We start from the raw sequence: 19,195 nt of genomic DNA on the forward strand, positions 1-19,195 counted from the left end.
ACATCCACACAGTTAAGGAGTCACGTCCACAGGAGACTTGGCCCTGCCCAATGCACTGTGCCATGGGAAATGTTCACTGCTCCCTCTGTCCCATCCTCCCACAACAATTTTACCCATCTCTTTTCAAAATCAGTGCTGCAAGAACAGACACAGCACAGAGCAGGTCCCTCTGCATGGAGGCAAAGGCAACACTTGGTGAAACGTGGTTGGGCAACAGAGCAGCTATTCTACTTCATCTTTTCTGTGTAATGCAGTTTTGTGGGAGCCAGGTGCTTTCAAAAAATATCTGGTCTTACTTTTGGTTCTCAGTTCATGAGAGACACCACACCTTGATAAGGAACAAACACTAATTTGCCATTAAAAATTTTCTTGTTCCCAGTTAACTTTATTGTAAGAGAAATGTGTAGAGACATGGGCCACTGTGAATTTGCAGATGCACTCAATATATATTGTGAATAAGTGTCTTGAAATGTCCGCTAGTTATGGATTCTTAAAGCATTTTTTTATATATATTTTTACTAGTACTGTCCCAGCTCCCTTCATGTCTACTAGAAACTGTCAGATTTGGTGTCACTGATGGTTTCTCTGACGTTCTGTCAAATTTCCATGCAAATAAATCTCATTTTGCTGATGTCTGTAAAGTTATGCTTTAGACCAGAGATCTCTCAGAGCTCTGTCTTCAATAAAAAAGGGTAGAAGTGGAACTACTAATTTAGTTTCTTTAAAAGGCATGTATTTTCATGCACATTAAATCCATCTGTTTCTGAAATGTATGCCTCTCTTCGGTATGTAATTTGATAAAACGCAAAAGAAAGACTTGGAGCTCCAAACTTGAAGCAGAAAGAGAGAGAAAGTGAACAAGACCAAGAGCGTAACATGGCTGGGAAGTTTACAAAGGGAAAAAAAGGCCACTATGTTTTTAGAATGCAAAAACATTAACAAACCACTCAGAGGATCTTGACACAAACTCTCCATGCATTTTTAAACTTCAGGAAAAAAAGAAATTAATCCCATAGGTCTGTAGTCTGGACACTGTTGGTGCAATCAGGAGACACGGGTCTATATTAATGAAAAAGTCACCTTTACAGGAAGACTTAGGTCCTCTGTTTTAAATATGGTATGTGTACAGGCTATGCTAAGGCTACTTGTAACATATTTAGATTCATCTTTACTTCAGGGAGCTTTTACTTCAACACACTTCAAAAATACTGCATCTGTTTAAAGAAGTTAGAAAAGCTTTCGACCCTCAACGGCAGCACTACGCAAGCAGGGGCGTCATCAGTGTGACTACACTTAGCTCCCTACATCACTTCCATGCTTTTGAATGATCTGCCTTTTAACAAGCCTGTGTAAAACGCTCTGTGTGTCTAGATCCTAATTATTTTGGGCAGGTTTTTTTGAAAGCTTCAAACATCCCTACCCCAAAACTTTTCCACAGAGCACTGAAATCATTAACCGTGACCACAATGTGACTAGGCAGGATTGTGTTAAAAATCGACTGTTGCTATAAATTATTCCACAGATGCAAACTGGAACAGAAAATGGCGATATCTAATTAAAATATAGAAGCCTAAACTTCACTTTAAGGATTGGTCTGACTCCACCACCATTACTTTTGCTGTTTTCAGCAGAAAGTGGAAGATGTGTACACAAAATAGAAAATCTTCAAAGTGCACTGAGCAGGAGCCTGTAATTCAAATTTATATTACTTGGAAGATGTGCTGTGGTTTTGTAATTTTTCTATATATGGAGCCACAATTAGGACTAAATATAAAAGCTACAGCATGATTTTTATAGCACACTTTTTCTTCATAACTGAGTTAAAAAAAAACAGCACTGTCCTTATTTGTACTTATTTCATGTGCATAGGAAAATAATGCCAAGGATGCCCTTAAGTTTCCTTCAAAAGTGGCTTGTTTGCTCACTTCTATGCAAAAATATGTGCTGGGAACCAAGATGAATCTAAGCGTCTGGGCACTGGGACATGTATGGTAGGGCTTCACAGCACAAGCCCTTGGCATTCCGCTCTCTGCAGCTGCTGTTTTGTTTGCTTGTGCAGCTTGATGCCCATCTGTTTTTCTTACTTGCCCTTTCCACAAGGAATGCATCTTCTTGCTCTAGAGATCCTTTCAAAGCTTCTGCAGCCCTGCCAGTGGCAACCCTCAGAAGGCATCCTCCCACTCCCACCAGGGGACCTGGCCTCCTGAGATCTCGTTTGCTGACATCTGACAGCTCACAGGTCAGGTACATCGGTAGCAAAAACTTCCTGCGGGGAAACAAATTAAAAGACATTCAATGAAATTAGATCTTGAAAAAATTGGCATTGATTTGCTTTGAGATGAAACCTTCCTAATGCCACTTTGATCACCAAGGAAACTAAAAAGAGGAATTGTTATATGAAAGGAAGGATCTAAATTTAAAGTTGTAGCACCATAACTTTTTCAGTGGGTCTGGCAGAATAAGAAGGGACATTTTGCTTAAACAGTCATATATAAAAAAAAAAAAAGTGTTCTTCACAGATAAAGAAGTATTTGCCTCCTAAATTAGGATTAACTACACCGACCCATGTGTTTTTTACCCCAGCATTGTTTCACCCACATTTAGGGGGGGTTGGCAGCTTAAACAATACCAGAAATGCCTTGGATAAGGGCAAGTCCTTGCTGTAAGTAAGATTCAGGTCTTTTGGGTTATGTTACTCATCGATGCTGTTTGCAGGGAAAGCAGAGTCTGTTTATACCTCCATGACAAACACCTCTCTCAATAGGTTCTTTAAAGCCAGAAATTTTGATCTGGTCTTTTAAATACAAGGGGTGGCCTTCCTGTGGGTGTTGCCTTTAGTCACCTTAACACATTTCACACACAGTTTGCAACACAACCTGACCCTTGTTGCAGCCTGGTGATGTGGATTTGGATGGAGTAAGGGACTGCCACAACACTTTCATTGTTTCCATGACAATAGTCTGGGTACCACAAACAGCCAGGTCTGCAAAGCAAGAAGTTTTGGTTTTCCAAATAAAGCCTGCAAATGCAGCAAGAAAGCTCACGCTTGTTCCCAGCAAAGGCACTGGTAGGGGTAAATCACCCATTTTGTAATTCTTTTAATGCTTACTGAGTGGCTACAAAATGAAGATCCCATTTTACATTGCATGTTGCCATTCCAGTTGGAATGCGTTTTTAACCAACCATTCCATGATGCCATCAGACTGGTCTCTGGAATAAGAATGGAAGAGATGATTAAAAACTATTTTTCTCATTAAAACATGTCAGTTTCTGTCCTCCTTTTGCTGTTCATTCAGCCTCAGAAGAAAGGATGTGATGGATTTCCTCTCCAATACTTGAATGTCAGAAATGAGGGGAAAAATTCATACTGAAAGATAATGTCACAGTCTCTAAGTGCAAACTTCCTCCTTACCTCTCCCTTTTTGCAATGAGACACACACATACACATGTAAATCATATCTGCCAACATTATAATCCCAACAGAATTTCCTATGGTCAATTCATTTGGAAGATACCATTCTACCTCTCTGACTTATGTTGAGATGGTTGGATTGGCAAAAGATAACGGGAGAACATCACTGAGTGGAAATCGGTCCAACCAAAATTTATTACATTACCCCAAACTCAAAGCAAATGGAGTCAGGTCATTTTACAATAGGTTGGCAGCTGGCTCTCAACAGGGCATTTTTCCCCCAAAGCAAAGATAACTGAAGCCTCTTCCTCTTGCAGCTGGATGCAAAACCTGGACCTCTGAAAGGACCAGACCAAATATACAATTAAAAGGCTCTAGCGACTACCCCTCTCTTGGAAATCCCATTTGTAGACAGTGAAATTTTAAATTAATGTTTATAATACATGTATTGTAAAATACATTTGCTACCTTCAAAAAGTGTGGAAGATTCCTCTAAAATTATTGCAGATCAATTGTTTGTATGATGAACACTTACTATACCTGCATTCCCAGCATGCCTGTAACAAAAAGTTAATTGCTTAACCCATGCAGAGAGAAGAATATCTCAGAGAATGGCATTGTAAAATCTGCTGCTCATGCAAATATTTGAAGAGAAAAGCAACCCTTTATTAACAGCTGATTCCGCTCTAAGCTCTGTTCCCATTAAAAAACAGTGACCACTGGATTGATGGGGGAAATTCCTCATTTGGAAACTGAATGGGAGTGGAGTCCCATGAAAAAAAAGTGATTGACTGCAGTATTTGGATAAACAGCTGCAGGGGTATATCTTTTGCTGTTCTACAGGGACAAGAGGCAGATTGGATCCTCTTCGTATGATGCTCCTTCTGACATGAAGAAGATCAGACCAGCAATATAGGCACGACATGCAAGGGCAGTTCCTGTCCATGGGAATGGCAGACACTGCACTCAGACGATCTTGCTGTCTTCCACTTTTGCATGAAGAACAATATCTTTATGATGACTCCTTTCCCATCATCACCTTTCACCAGTCCTTAGAATAATATCAACCAGAGCTTTCTCTTCTTTTCTCCACCTAGCAGAGAGATTGCCATTTCTGACAAGAAATGATGAGTCAGATAGTAAAAGCTTCATCCTTCCCCCAGGTATTTTGCCCGTCCTTGCAAGTTCTCTGGTGCAAAGACCATCTTGATGGGCCTTCTTAAAGTATCCTAAACACTTTGATCTTCACTTCAGACTCCCACTGCTACCGTAACTCTGATTACATTGCCCTGATTATCTCAAAACAAATCACTTATCCTTCTACTTTCATTCCCAGGAGAAAAAAAAAGGCCTGACAAAGTATTCTATTTCATTCAGACTCTAATCAAAGTTGGCTCTAGTTTTTAAAATATGTAAATATAGGCAGAGATTTGCTTGCACTTCATATCTTTTCCTAACTCTGAAAGAACAACCTTTTTTCCAAGTGCACAAAATAATTCAAACCTTATGATACCTTTTTTCTCTTTGCCAGAAGCATAAACCCCTCCAGCCCTTTCAAGAAAGAACAAAAAAGACAAAAACTGAAACAGGCCATGGGTCCTCTATCTATATCCACTGAACATTTCTGATCATCTGGGGTTGCTGCTTTTAAATTTTCCCATCAAAATAATTTTCTCTGTACATCCAAATTGGTTGCAAAGTTTTTCCACATCACTTTCATGATGTGAAAGCACACGGATGTGTTTTCTTAGAACTGCCTACAAAGCTGAGTGCCAGGAAGTTACAACGCCAATGCTCCCTCTACACATATAAAATCTGCTCTTTGGCAAACACATCTTACAAGGACAGGCTGATTCAAACGCGGAACAGCCATCACTGTTAGAAGGGATGATTCCCAGGGAAAAGTTTCTTTCCACAATGCCACAAGCGTCCTCTGTGAGCAAGTGGGATCACAGATCCCGCTTGCAACAAATGGGACATGTGGGGAACCTCAACAGAAGAGAAAAATCTTTACATCGTAGAAAACATCACCCCTGGGGTTGAAATATGAGTATGGGAACCCTTTTCAAGTGAAGGATTTACAGCCCCACATTTATGAGAAAGTGTTACATTGCTTTGAAAGTATTCCGTCTTAAAAACCAGCTAGGACAAATTCACATTCAGCAGTGCTATTTACTCTTCCAATGCTGTACCAATAAGCTCTCGTGAGCGTGCCATTTCGCACAGCTTTCTCGGTACTCACTTCCTCAGGAGCAGAGCACCCCAGCACATCCATGTTCACACACTCGCACAAACCCACCTGCCAGCCCCTCTGGAATTCATTTTCCCTCTAAGAGGATCCTTGCAGAGGGAATTGTAACATCTCCAAGGTAGGGACCATTTTTTAATCTGCATTTCTACAGGCCCTAATGTAATACAGATTTTCATTGTCAGCTAACTTTGTGATTACATAATAAAAAATGCCCACGACTTCAATCACAAAGAAGAGCCAACTTCCTTGAAAAGTAAATGGTAGTGTGCGGAAAGTGATAAAGGTTATGGATGTTGGAGAGGCGCAGGTGTTGAAACACGGTCTTCTTCCCACAGTAAGAAGTGCCCAGTTTCCATCAGGTGCTGATAAAAGCAATTGTTATTCATTTATTGTTAATAAGATAGTCCATTGTTATTAGAACTGAAGAGTGTGCTTGTACTGTCTTTACAGGAATGCTGGGAGGATAACAACACTGAAGATCACACAGTGTTCAGATATCACAACGAAGAGGGCCTTGGAGACATGTCAGAAAGACAGAGGGGTGTTCAGTATGCTGCACATCATGCATGAAATCAGAGGAAGAGCAGACTGCCATAATGAATCAGAAAGGCTCCCCCTCCTCCCTGCTCCTCTCAAGGCTGCACGCTGCCAACCTGAACTGAAGAAGCTGGAAACAAAAACCAAATCCTCTCCCAGAAGGAGAAGCAGCATGGAGCTGCTTCTCCAAGCACAGCTCGGCTCTCAGCACCTGCTGCCCTGAGTAGCTTTTGGCAGGCACTAGGGTGAAAGGAGAGGAAAATCAGAAACAAAAAACCCTTGGAATCTGTGAGACAATTAATCACAAAACACTTTCTCTGGTTCTGTGGTGCCATGTGTTCTCCCACCACCACCCCTCTCCCCTTGTAAAATAATTTAATTAAGAGATGACAGGGGCTTCAGACTAAGCCAAGTCAAGCAAAGACGATACAGGCTCTGATTTAGACCTTGAAGAGTTTACAGGAAACATTAAAAAAGAAGAAAAAGAAAGAAGATAAAAAGGGGGAAAAAAGAGAAGTCGTCAATTCTGTATAACAGCAGCAGCAGCCACCTGCCAAAAACTATGCCCTGTACCACTGCAGTAAAATTAAGGAACTGCCCCATCTCCTTCCCCTCGCCCCAGACATAGCGTTTTCACATCCAAGCGATACCTTGAAATAAGGTCTCCTCCATTAATGGCAGGCCAGGACAACTTTCCTTTCACAAGAGCACATGAGCTGCTGGTCCCCAAGAGTAATCTGTAAGTTATGGATACACAGAAGCAGCGGCAGCACCGGCTTTCCCGTGACGCCTCGGGACCCCAGGCCCCTGACAGTGACTAAGCAAGGTGAAGCAGAACGGAGACAAGAAGTCTTCATTTGACACTTACTGTGTACAGGCTGTATAACTGGAAACCAGCCTGCATCCAGAAACCTAAGAGCAAAATCCTGACTGCTGCTGACCTGTTTACTTTCTCTCACTTCTGCTGGTGTCCCTTTCCTTTCCAGTCTTTCCTCTCATCTATTCAGGTGAAGCTCTGCAGAGAAAGGATTGCCCTGCACCTTTACAATTCTAGCATGGCATGGCTGGACCTCTTGTTTAATGAGGAAAAAAGTTAAATTAGTAGTAGAGCCAAAGTGGGTCTTTGGGCACCACAGACGTTCCAGCTCACCCTTAAGTACACCTTTTCTTTTAAGGAATCTACAAAATGAATTTGACCTGTTCTATGAATAGCTCTTCAAATTAACAATCTGAGGATCTGTGGTTTTGGGTGGTTTTTTTGTTTGTTTTTTTTTTAATGCTTCAAAGGCACAAGTTCTTTTCCACATGGACAGTTGTACAGGAGATGTAACAAACTACAACCTACACTCGGTGCAGAGCAAGACAACAGGATCTGAAGTGCACCCACGTTGCCTCTAAAGCAAGGCTATGCCGCTCTGCTTGTGAACACTGCTCTGCGCCAGCCGCAAACAATGGAAGTGCTAATCTGCATGGATTTCACAGCACACATTTCTTGCAACAGCAGGGCTCTGAGTCTTGATGACTTGTTTCAGATTTATCAGAGGGCAACGTGACACTTCCAATCGGTATAAAACAACTACCTGCAATTAGCTGCTGATTTACAATCTCATTCAAGAGGTTATTACTTCCTGTTCTTGCATATAGATTTCCCCTACCATCACCTTTCAACAAAACCTTTTATATTACCTTTTGTTACATTTTGTTTTGCTCATGTTGTACAACAGTGTGGCTGCCAAGTCACTAAGAGGTTTGGACTTTGGCTTTTCATAATGAAAGGAGAAAATAAAAAAGGCTGCATTTCTTTTTAAAGCCTAAAACAGGGGAGGGAGGCGGAGGGAGAGAGACACTTTATAAAGGAAAATACCATCAGAGATTACTGACACCTCTTATCTCTTGCTGCAGAACTAGGTCCTATAAAGAGGTCTTCCCCAAAATATTGGCAAAATAAGAAAAAACTCTCTGAACACAGGATTTCTTTTTCCTTATCCAACACAAAAACATAAACTTAGTTAATACATTGGCTGGACACTTCCAAACGGCCAGAAAACGCAAGAGAGACACCATCCTGGCTCTTCATACCACAGCTGCACCTGACAGTCCTAGTAGATGTCCAGGCCCCTGAGGCAGATTGTGTGAAAGTGGTTCAAAAGTGTCCTTATTTTCCAAATAGCTTGTTGATCAAGAAACAGTTGGCAAAACGAGGGATTTCTGCAAGACTTAGAAAGACGGCGCAGGCCCACGGAGCTGACGCAAGAACCAGGTAACCAAGAGGGGCTCTTCTCACAGTGCTGTAGAAGGCACACACACCAGCCAAAGACGATGAGACAAGAATTCATTCCTGGACCTGTGTTTGGTAGCCAGCGAAGAGCTCCACAGCTGACCCGACCACGAGACACGACAGAAGATGTCAGGAGTCCTGCTCATCCGTGGAGCCCCTATTCTGGCACGAGCACATGGCGAAGCCCCCGCTGCAGGGTGGTTTTGCAATGTGCAAAGTCAAGGCAGGGAGGAACGTGACAGTGATTCAATCTGCATCGTGGTGGCCTGGGCAGGAGGCCAGTTCTTCCTCTTTGTGTTGTACTTCATCAGGACAGGTCCAGCCCACTATGTTGTTTAAGCAGCAATGCCAGGGTGAAGCTGACAGCACATGCCAGCGCTCGTCTCTGGTGCTGCCGAGCTCTGCTCTGGGTTGCAGGGAGTCAAACCTGTTGACCGCAGCAGCTGACCATGTCTCAGCCTTTTGGGACCTGCAGTCCCTCTGACATGGCAGAAGTTGTCCTGTCACATCTGGGTACCTTGTGCCCAGGGTGAGGTGGCTCATCCCTTGGGGCAAATCCACAGAAAAGCTGTTGAGTTCAGCAACTGCAGGATGGCTTGGGTCAATACAAGGCTTCTCCTGGAGCCCACCAGCTCCATTGCTCTCCACGCAGACACTTGCACGCCTTTCATGGACCTCCAGCATGGCCTGTCATCACCCAAACAACACCACCATCTCTCCAAGGTGAGCAGTCCGTCCTGGAGCACCAAACATCTTCCCTTGTCAGCTGCAAGTCTCCTGGTGCAAAGGTACCACTCAGCTCCAACCACCTCAGGTGTCACCTGGCTGTCACTTATTACCAGCACAGCTTTAAAGAACAGTTAGGTCTTCACAGCTGCTGTGAAGGGAAGAGATTCATCATCTCTCCCATGAGCATCCTCTATGCACACGATGCAGTGAATACAATCAAGTAACAGCCTTTCTGCACAGGTGTCACTGGATTCAACCATTCTCGAGGAAGGACTCATAGAAACAACAGAAACAGACAAAGTGACAGTAGCTCATGTGGAAGGTGGTCTCTTGCTAGAACAGGCAGATACTTCAACGTAAAGAAATCCAAGCTGAAGGGATAAAACAAGACCCGCCTGATACAATCTAGGTGCATTTTGAGTTGCATCTTTCCTAGGCAGTAAAGAGTCAGCATGAACGTTTGTTTAAAGCACTGATCAAGAACTGAGAACTATTTTCCCTACAGATTCCACAAATACCCTCCAGATGAGGACCTGAGGAATTTAGTGGCCTTCCCTTCACAGTTCCAGGAAGAAAACTTAATTTGGCATTTCTCTGCAATGCACTCTCCTGTCTCCTTATGGATACTACTGGAAAATGAGTGAAAATTGTGCAACAAAAAAAGAATTTAAGGGACAGCGGAAGAAATAATGATTTGGTTTAGGTTTTCCCCAAACTACCATGTTTACCTGAAAACTTTTGTTTTAACAATTTGGAGGACAAAAGGGATATAAAACCACTTCCCTATAAAAAAAGAAGAAAATTGAGAAGAATATAGTTTTGCTGAGTATTTTTTTCTGTGGGAAATTGCTCTGGGATAGCAATTGCCTTTTTAGTAGACACTTTTTATGTATCTATTAAAAAAAGAAATCAGTGCATTCAGTGGCAATGTGTAAGTGAAGGAAATTTGGAGTTTATCAGCGCAGTGGAGACAGCTAAAATAAAAGTGTATTTATGGCAGATAAGTATATGAAGAAATTAGGTGCCCAATATTCTTTGACCACTGGCATTTTAACTCTTAGACCCTTTGGAAAAACAGGCAAGCCAAAATACTCCTAAACATCCATCCAGAGATGCATCTGCTGACATGCTCTCTTTCTTATACCTAGTTTTACAAATCCACGAATTCTCATTTGCCCAGAATCATCGGTTGTGTTCCAGGATTCAGAAACAATAACGTAAGAGGAAAACATGAATAAAATGGGAGCAGACTGAGAAATAACCCTGGCATCCCAGAGCATCTTGGAGGAGGGATGAAAAGGTTAAAGAAAGAGTAAAAGCTGAATAGAATTGTACTAAAGACTGATCCGCTAGCTGGGGACATGCTTCTTTTAGTAATAAGCTCACAAAAACTCAACAAAATTTGAATTAAAAGCAGACAACTGGAAACGTTCAAACAGAAATTACTATGTACCTCTCTCACCATCCCCATCTCCATTACAAACCCACCTCCAAAGTCAATTAAGATATTCAGGTCATTCTTTGATTTAGAAGATTTCTGTCCAATGAAGTCCAGGACTTGTGGCAAATGATGCAGAGCTGGGGCAAGGAAGGGGGAGGAATAAGCAAATCTCTCCACCTTCTACAGTAGCAGCCACTGCTTAAACGGGTGCAGGCAATATAACTAGCAACCACAGTGGCTCTGCTGTCCTGTGTGGGGACCACCAGTGGCACACAGCAGCAGCAGCTGGGCAGGCCACCCAGCTCCCACCCCACAGTCTGTTAAACTATGGGAAAAGAGTGAGGAAATGGAAGAAAAGGTAAGCACTGAAGTAGAGTCATGAAACACATAAGATTCATAAAGCAGAAAAGCACTCCAGGGGAGATCTCCAACGCTGTCATATCAGCGTCACCTTACTGAAGCCGGCCCGGCTTTTTCTCCTTAGCCCAGACCTGTTTGCTGAAGTACAGAATTACGACTGGTTGAAATAGGGACACCATATTTGTAAACAACTTTCTCTGGAAAAAAGAACCTTTTTTCTTTTTGTTTTTGATGGTGGGGGAGCGGGAAGCAAAGGGAAAGCAGAACGAAAGATAAGCAGGCATTTATGTTTTTGCCTTCAAGCCTCCTCTTATTTGACTGAGCTTCTTTCAGTCCCTTTCAGCATGACTGTCACATTTATCAGTTCATTCAGCTGTATCTAAATTCCTCTGAAAGGAGAGTAAGGAAGCCAATGTGATTAAACAGAAAAATTAAGAATTCAGAAAGATGAAGTTGTTTCTAGGCAAACCGTGTAAAGAGGAAATTAACCGTGGCACCAAATGCAGAAATGCGAGTGAAAAAGAAGAGATATCAGCAAAAGGAAAAGAAGAGGTACCAGCAAAAGGACTCGAGCTATTTATTAAACCCTCTTTCGGCATCATGAGGAGAAGAAAGCTCAGCAGAGTCAGTAAGTCCAGTCAACAGCCACGGTGTGGGCAGAGGGCTGAGAGCAGGGGAGAGTGTTGCAGGGAGGTTAAATGAATGTTGTGCACAGTATGAACTGCAGAAAAACTGGGGTGATGCCCACAAGGAGTGAAAGGGACAACTCACCAGAGCATCTCTCCAAGACTGAAGCTGCTGTGGAAGAAATTACAGTACAGGTTGACAAAATGAACCGTAACGAGCCAATAAAGCAGAGGGCATTCACCAAGCAATCCAAAGGATGGAATAGCTGAATTATTAACAGCATATGTAACCTCTCACTTCAAACACCTTTGGTACTGGAGGACTGAAGGTTGACTTTTCCTTTTTTTTTAAATTCTTTTTAAATATTGCAGGAAGCTACAGGCCTGTTAGTCTGACAGTACCAAGAAGCAGAGACTACAATGAAGTATAGAGACAGAGGGCACCTGGACAAACAAAATCTAACTCAGAAGTGTTAGCACGGCTTCTCTAAAGAGCAGTTCCTTCTTACAAGCCTCTTAGAGGTCTTTGAAGGGATGAACAAACATTTGCATAAGGGCCATTTACATGATATAGTCTACTTGGATTTCTTACAGCTTTTGACAAATCCCTTCACCTGATGTCTAAGGACACCAAGCAGCCATGGTACAGCAGGGATAGTCTTGACAGGTATAAATAGTTCATAAAAAGGAAATAGATGATCTGGGGTAATGGTCAATTCCTGCAATGGAGGGAGGTCACCCATGGACAGCTGTGTTCTGTGACCTGTACTTTTCCATACATTCATAAGTGACCTGGAAAATGGGAGGTGAGCAAGGAGGTAAAGTTTTCTTGGTAGTATGATATTTCTCAAGGCAGTAAGAAAAATGGTGAAGAATTATGGTGAGGCCTGGGTGCACTGATAGGTAGTTTCATGAAAATGTCAGCTTTGTGCTGGGCAGCAGCAAAAAAAACCAAACCAAACGTTAAGCAAAGAAATGCAGAGTGAAAAAGATGACACTGCTACGCTGCTGTGTAAATCTGTGGTTTGCCTATACCTTAATGCCATGTACATTTCATAGTTGTGTTTGAGCTTTGTTGGCTGGGCAACTGCAGTACTACCCTACACCCTTCTGAACAGGTCGGCTGGAAATGTGAGTCTACAAGAAAATTTTCATCAAAAAGGCAAAGAAATAACAATTACCCCTTTCCTAGTACTGTATGCAGGACATCTAGAAAACCATAAGTGTTTCAGTAACATTTGTAGATCCTATCTGTGTCCGAAGATTTTAAGTTGTCAGAAACATAAATAAAATTAATGTAACATTTATTCTTTTGTTTGTTTTCAAGTAGAAAATTGGGAGAGAGGAAAGGAAAATAAGAATAACCTTGAGAAAGCTTAAAATGTTTTCAACATTTGTGTCCAACGGAAAAAACCTTTTGTCAGCTCATTCTCAATATCACCAATGCTGTGCATTCTGAACATGACTCCAAAACACATATACTGTAGAATTAAGGTTTTGGAGAGAATCTGGAAAAGCAGACTCAGAAACAATGCCAAGCAAAGCAAACCACATATGTCATCAGCTTTCAGATATGCATTGTCAATCAGAATCTTCAGATAGGATTGCAATGTAATCAATACATCCTCACAGCAATCAAAAAAAGCATTCTGATGATGTATTAGTCTGTGGAATATCTCCTAAGGAGAGGTAGTGTGAATTTCATTGCTTTCACTGCATCTAAAAATTGATTATGGAAACACTGGAGAACATAATAGTGGTCCATCGTTGTGTGACCTTGTGCAGATGACTTTAGGAACATAAAGATTTGTGAGCTGTCAGCCCATTTGATACTATTTTATAGCAAAAAATGTCAGTGGTCAAGCTTCTGTTTTGTTTTCTAGGTACTGGAGGAAACCTGCAAGATAATATCAAAAAAAAAAAAGCTTAGCCACTACTACTGGCTGAAATTTGAAATTATTCTTTAATTCATCTAATGGCACATCATCAAAAAGATTGACAAGAAAGCAGTAAGTTAACTTTTTAACAGGACTGCACATGTGCAAGAAGCTGTTATGCTTCAGTGGAGGGTCTAATCTGCTTTAAATCCTGCACCCACCACCTTGGAAGGTGGAAACCTGGATTGTTGTCAAAGATCGTGTGGGATCTTGTGCCACAAAGATTTGGGATGTTTGACTCAATTTAGTGTATATGCACTTCAGATAGAGATCTCACACTGCGACTCATGAAAAAAACTGTTGGGTCACTATTTTTTATGGTTCCAACATTCTGGATGTGGAAAAGTAAGACACCATTTCAAGAGGTATTGAGATATGCAATTATCATTCTTTGGTCTGCGGTTAGAAAAACTATGCAGGGTCACTAGCACAGTCTGTTATGGTGGCATATAGTAAAGATACTGAATCATCAAAAGGGCCTTTTACAAGCCCTTTATAAAACTTTTCGCTGGGAACGATGCAGCAGCATCTCTGCTCAGTAAATTTTCGTACTGAAGAACTTCATTTTGGATTGGGCACACTTTATTTTCTTGTACAGAGTATCTCAGAGGGATTATTAATATCCCCACACCTTTTCCTCCAAGAAATTCAGAAGCTTTTTTAGTCCTGTGTTTGACCTTAATCCTACTTTTACTTATGTCCTTCTACACCCCCTGGTCTACCCGTCCCATCCTGCAAGACCTGTCTTGCTTTAATAAATCCCCAGTCAGCCACAACACACCCAAAAGCAATAGGAACATTTTTTTTCTCCCCCTAAATCCTTGCCCTCTTTATAGCCAAGGTCATCAAAAGCCGTGGTTCTGTGGTTAGTTTCACTTACTCTCTCTTTCCTCCTGAGTCATCACAAAACCTAATTCAAAATGGGGTTTAGGTACCTGACTTTCAGGTCTATTTATAGGTTTGTGCTTTAATTGAATTTAAACCCGTTCCCAGGTGGACCAAGCACAGGCTTTCGGTGCCTCCTCCCACACTGTCTGCATCTTTAAAGGATCACCTTGATTCCTCCCTTTTCCTGCTTTCACAACCTCAGCTGACAAAGCTTCTTGACTTTTAGGGTTTGTGGCTGCCTTTACATTCAAGGAATTTTGCAATCAGTATGTTGAAGAAACAATTCCGTGCAATTTCATTATACACAGAAAACACAGTACCCAAGATGATCCTACTACGATGAGGCTGCTGTTGCTTTCACCTCCTTTACAAGCACAAAGCGGGCTTCATTCCCGGCGAAACAAGAGAGTAAATAGTGCCTGACAGGCACCAAACCCAAGAATACTGATTTTCCAGCACCTCAGCCATATGCTGAATTTCCAAAGGTTAAAGACTATAAGCTCCAATCCGCAGCTCGCCTGTCTCCATACCGCGCAGACAGGCTGTCCTAACATTGCTTCCGTAGGTGCAGTCCCGTCACAGCCTGCACGGAATCCGTTTCTTTAAAAAAAAAAAAAAAAAAAAAAAAAAAAAAGTAAAACCTTCGTAAAGGATGGGTTTTTTCCTCCCCCCACCCCCAGCCTTTCTCCGGAAGTTAAGTGACTAAAGCAACAGGCATCTTGGGCATATTAGCCGCTCTCCTTCCGACACGTGAGGCTGCTGGAAACTCCATGTCAGTCACCGCGTCCAGAGGCAGAGGCTGTGCCAAGTCATTCATAAACGCCAGCGCTCCTCTCCCTACTTTAACTTTTTTCCCGCCCCCCACTCTCTCTACTTTTTCCCCAGGCCACCCCACCAGCAGGGCTCTTCCTCGCCCTCCCTCCGGCCGACGGCAGCGAGCTCCAGGGATACGCTGGCTGCCCTTCCCCCTCCCGCCGGCAGCAGGCACGGGGAGCCGCTCCAGCCCTCCGGCCCCCGAGCGAGCCCCCACGGGACCGACGAGACGGGAGGAACAGCCCGGCTAGCAAGGGAAATCCCCGCTTGCCACCTGCCGCGGCCTCACTCCTGAATGCTCCCCCCGGCCCCATCCTCAGCTGCACCCACCTTTTGAAGGATTCAAAGCCGCAGGGGTGACTGAACACGATTCAAGTAGGTGGCCGGGGGAGGGTTGTGAGAGGCACCGGCTGGCTGCCTGCCCACTGCTGGAACCTGTCCCACGCCTCTTGGAGCAATGGGCACCGCTGTGGAGCCACAGAGGCTGACCTGAGCTGTGGCTCGCTTGACCAGCAGATCCACACGCGTACCTCTTCCCTAGCATACCATGAACACAAATGTTTTCTTGCATTTATGTTGAATGTGGAACTGCTTGAAGAAATTTAAAACACACAAAAGCGTATACTTTTCACCTGTTCTCCACAAAATAGCTCGCTTTTGTCTGACAAAGTAAACAAAATCAGGGTTTTCTCCTTTATTTCAGTTTTAGTGGAAATAGTGTGGGGTACAAGGCAGTCTTACTCCAAGACCAGCACTCCCATCAGGAATGCCAAAGGAGGCAGATTACAACAACGGTTATCCCCGTTGATGTGTGCAGGAAATTATCTGAAGAAGGATTATCTGAAGAAGGACTCCGTCATGGGGAGGCAGAGAAGCAGCATCAGGGAGCAATTGCCACCTGGGCCAGGTCCTGTGAGGTCCAAGAGCCTTGTGGGTCAGACAAGACATGGTCTCCTTCCTCCCCCTGCGCAAGTGTCATGCTGGGTCTCCCCTGGAAAGCACCAAGGTGTCACCTGTGCAAGAAGCCCAGGCTGACGGAGTGGTGCTGGAGCATTGCTGCCTGTATGCCTGGGACAGGGCAAGGTCACCACTCTTTGCTGGAAAGGGAGGAGACTGCTAAAAAGGAGACAGATCGTCACCAGGAGGTTATTGTTGGGAGTTGGTATCTTATTGAAAGGCTGTGGCTTCTTGAAATGGGAAGAAAAAGCCTCCCCACAGTGCTAAAGGCTGTTGTTAAAAAGGACTAACAGCTCCTGTGTCTGTGGAATGAATTGAGTGAAGTGGCTCATAGAAAAAAATACACGCTTTGAAATCACTCCTGGCAAGGGCAACTTTATCTAGAGTATCAGAAATTTATCCTTGCTTGTGTCCTGAGAATTGAATCTGAAGTAAAGAGCAGATATGATATTAAACCCACTTTCCAAAGCACTTGCTACGCAGATCTTTCTTTCCTCCGTTTCTTATGCTTCCTAGTGAAATTCACTTCGAAATCTACATTGCCCTGGGACTTGAGAAGGTGCCTAATCTAATGACAGGAAAAGAGGTAAGAGCTCTAACGCTTCTGCTGCTTCATGAGGCAACAAACTTTTCCATGATGCTGTAGAATAAACCAGATGGAGGCAAGCCTCTTGTTTTGGAGAGGAGATTAAAACAACATTTCTATTTCTCGTCACTGTTGTAGTAATGGTCCATTATCAAGCCTTCCCTCAAGATACCAGTGGGTATGAGATAGTCCCTTGTTTGGTTTCTAAGCCAGTGCCTTAATGTCTACGGCAGTCTGGAAGCAGCACAAATAATCCCATCCTGGCTTGGAAGGAAGAGAAAACTTGCATGCAACACTGAATGAACGTCCCAGAGAAGCAGTGACCAATGATTCACTTTGAGTAATGCTGACTCACTTCAAGGTACTTTCCATGTACACACGCACACGCTGAGAGAGTGAGCGAAAATAAATGCCTGATCTCAAGAAAGTTCAAACTAAATATTGTTGTAACCTTTTACGTTACCCAGAGAGAAAAATCAGTCTCCTTTTTATGGAGAGAGACTGTTTGGCAGAGCAGCCAAAACCAGTTGTTTTTGTTTTTACAGGAGTTTCAAATTCAGAGATAACTGTTAAGGACAAGTTTTTAGGGTGTGTGGGGCAGGCCACAAAATTGCAAGTGCTTAAAGCCTGGAGTATGTAAACAAAGGCTTGTAAATGTTGCGGGGTCTCAGCATGTACATCTATCTTTGGAAATGGGGCACAGCTGAGCACAATGGCTATGGCTGTCAGTAGCATTTGCAAACCTTTGTCATTCTGAGAATGATATCAGAAGTATCTTGCTTGTGGGCCAGGAACTCTCAGAATCACAGAATCACACAGAATCACAGAGTCATTAAGGTTGGAAGGGACCTTCAAGATCATCAAGTCCAACCATTAATCCAGCGCCACCGTATCCCCTAAAACCATGTCCTCAAGTGCCACATCCACACGTTTTTTGAACACTTCCAGAGACGGTGACTCCACCACCTCCCTGGGCAGCCTGTTCCAATGCTTGACCACCCTCTCGGTGAAGAAATTTTTCCTAATATCCAATCTAAACATCCCCTGGCGCAACTTGAGGCCATTTCCTCTCGTCCTATCACTAGTTACTTGAGAGAAGAGACCAACACCCTCGTCACCACAACCCCCTTTCAGGTAGTTGTAGAGAGCGATAAGGTCTCCCCTCAGCCTCCTCTTCTCTAGAAGAGGAGTTCCCCAGTTCCCTCAGCTGCTCCTCAAAAGACTTGTGCTCCACACCCCTCACCAGCTTCATTGCCCTTCTCTGGATATGCTCAAGCACATCAGCATCCTTCTTGTAGTGAGGGGCCCAAAACTGAACACAGGATTCGAGGTGTGGCCTTACCAGCACTGAGTACAGGGGCACAATCACTCCTGCTGGCCACACTATTTCTGATACAGGCCAGGATGCTGTTGGCCTTCTTGGCCACCTGGGCACACTGCCAGCTCATATTCAGCCGGCTGTCAACCAGCACCCCCAGGTCCCTTTCCGCCGGGCAGCTCTCCAGCCACTCTTCTCCAAGCCTGTAGCATTGCATGGGGTTGTTGTAGCCGAAGTTCAGGACCTGACACTTGTCCTTATTAAACCTCATATAATTGACCTTGGCCCATTGATCCAGCCTGTCCAGATCCCTCTGCAGAGCCCTCCTGCCCTCCAGCAGATCAACATTCCCACCCAACTTGGTGTCATCTGCAAACTTACTGAGGGAGCACTTGATTCCCTCATCCAGATCATCAATAAAGATATTGAATAAGACTGGCCCCAGAGCCAAGCCCCGGGGGAGCACCACTTGTGACTGGCCGCGAGCCACTTCCCCTCTCCCTGTCCTACAGAAATATGTCCTCAGTGAAATATTCCCCACCCCTGAGGTGCCTGTACCAGGCTCAAGGAGAACTAAGACCCTTCTCTGGACGAGTGGTACTTCTGTTTCTCCTCCCTGACATCTAGATTTGTCCTAGCAAGTGCTCTGCTTAGCTCCGCTCTTCTGTTACGCATCCATATCTGCTGCAGCCTTGTCACACTGTCAGTTTCTACTTTTTTTCTTCAGTCTTCTGCAATTCCCCAGGCACACGCTGCTGTTTGGGTACACTTCTCACAGTCAGAGCGGAAAAGCACTTCTGTGCTGACAAAGTCCTACCGCCCCAAGACACAGCACTTCTTGGAAATACCCTCCGGACCTGAGAGATGTCTTTGGTCAACTCACTAGGCTTGTGGGATCTCCATGCTGCTCCTGAACAGGTCTGAACATTTGCTTCAGACCTGTGCCATCATTGCCAAAGCCAGCAGGAAGCAATATGCTATTGCCTTCGGCTCCCTGGCAGGATCAGCTTGCACAAGGAGTGCGTGCCACTGCTGTGTGGAATATCCTCACAGATGTTTTCA

The sequence above is a fragment of the Phaethon aethereus genome, assembly GCF_964289735.1.
Source record: "Phaethon aethereus genome assembly, chromosome: Z".
Classification (NCBI taxonomy): domain Eukaryota; kingdom Metazoa; phylum Chordata; class Aves; order Phaethontiformes; family Phaethontidae; genus Phaethon; species Phaethon aethereus.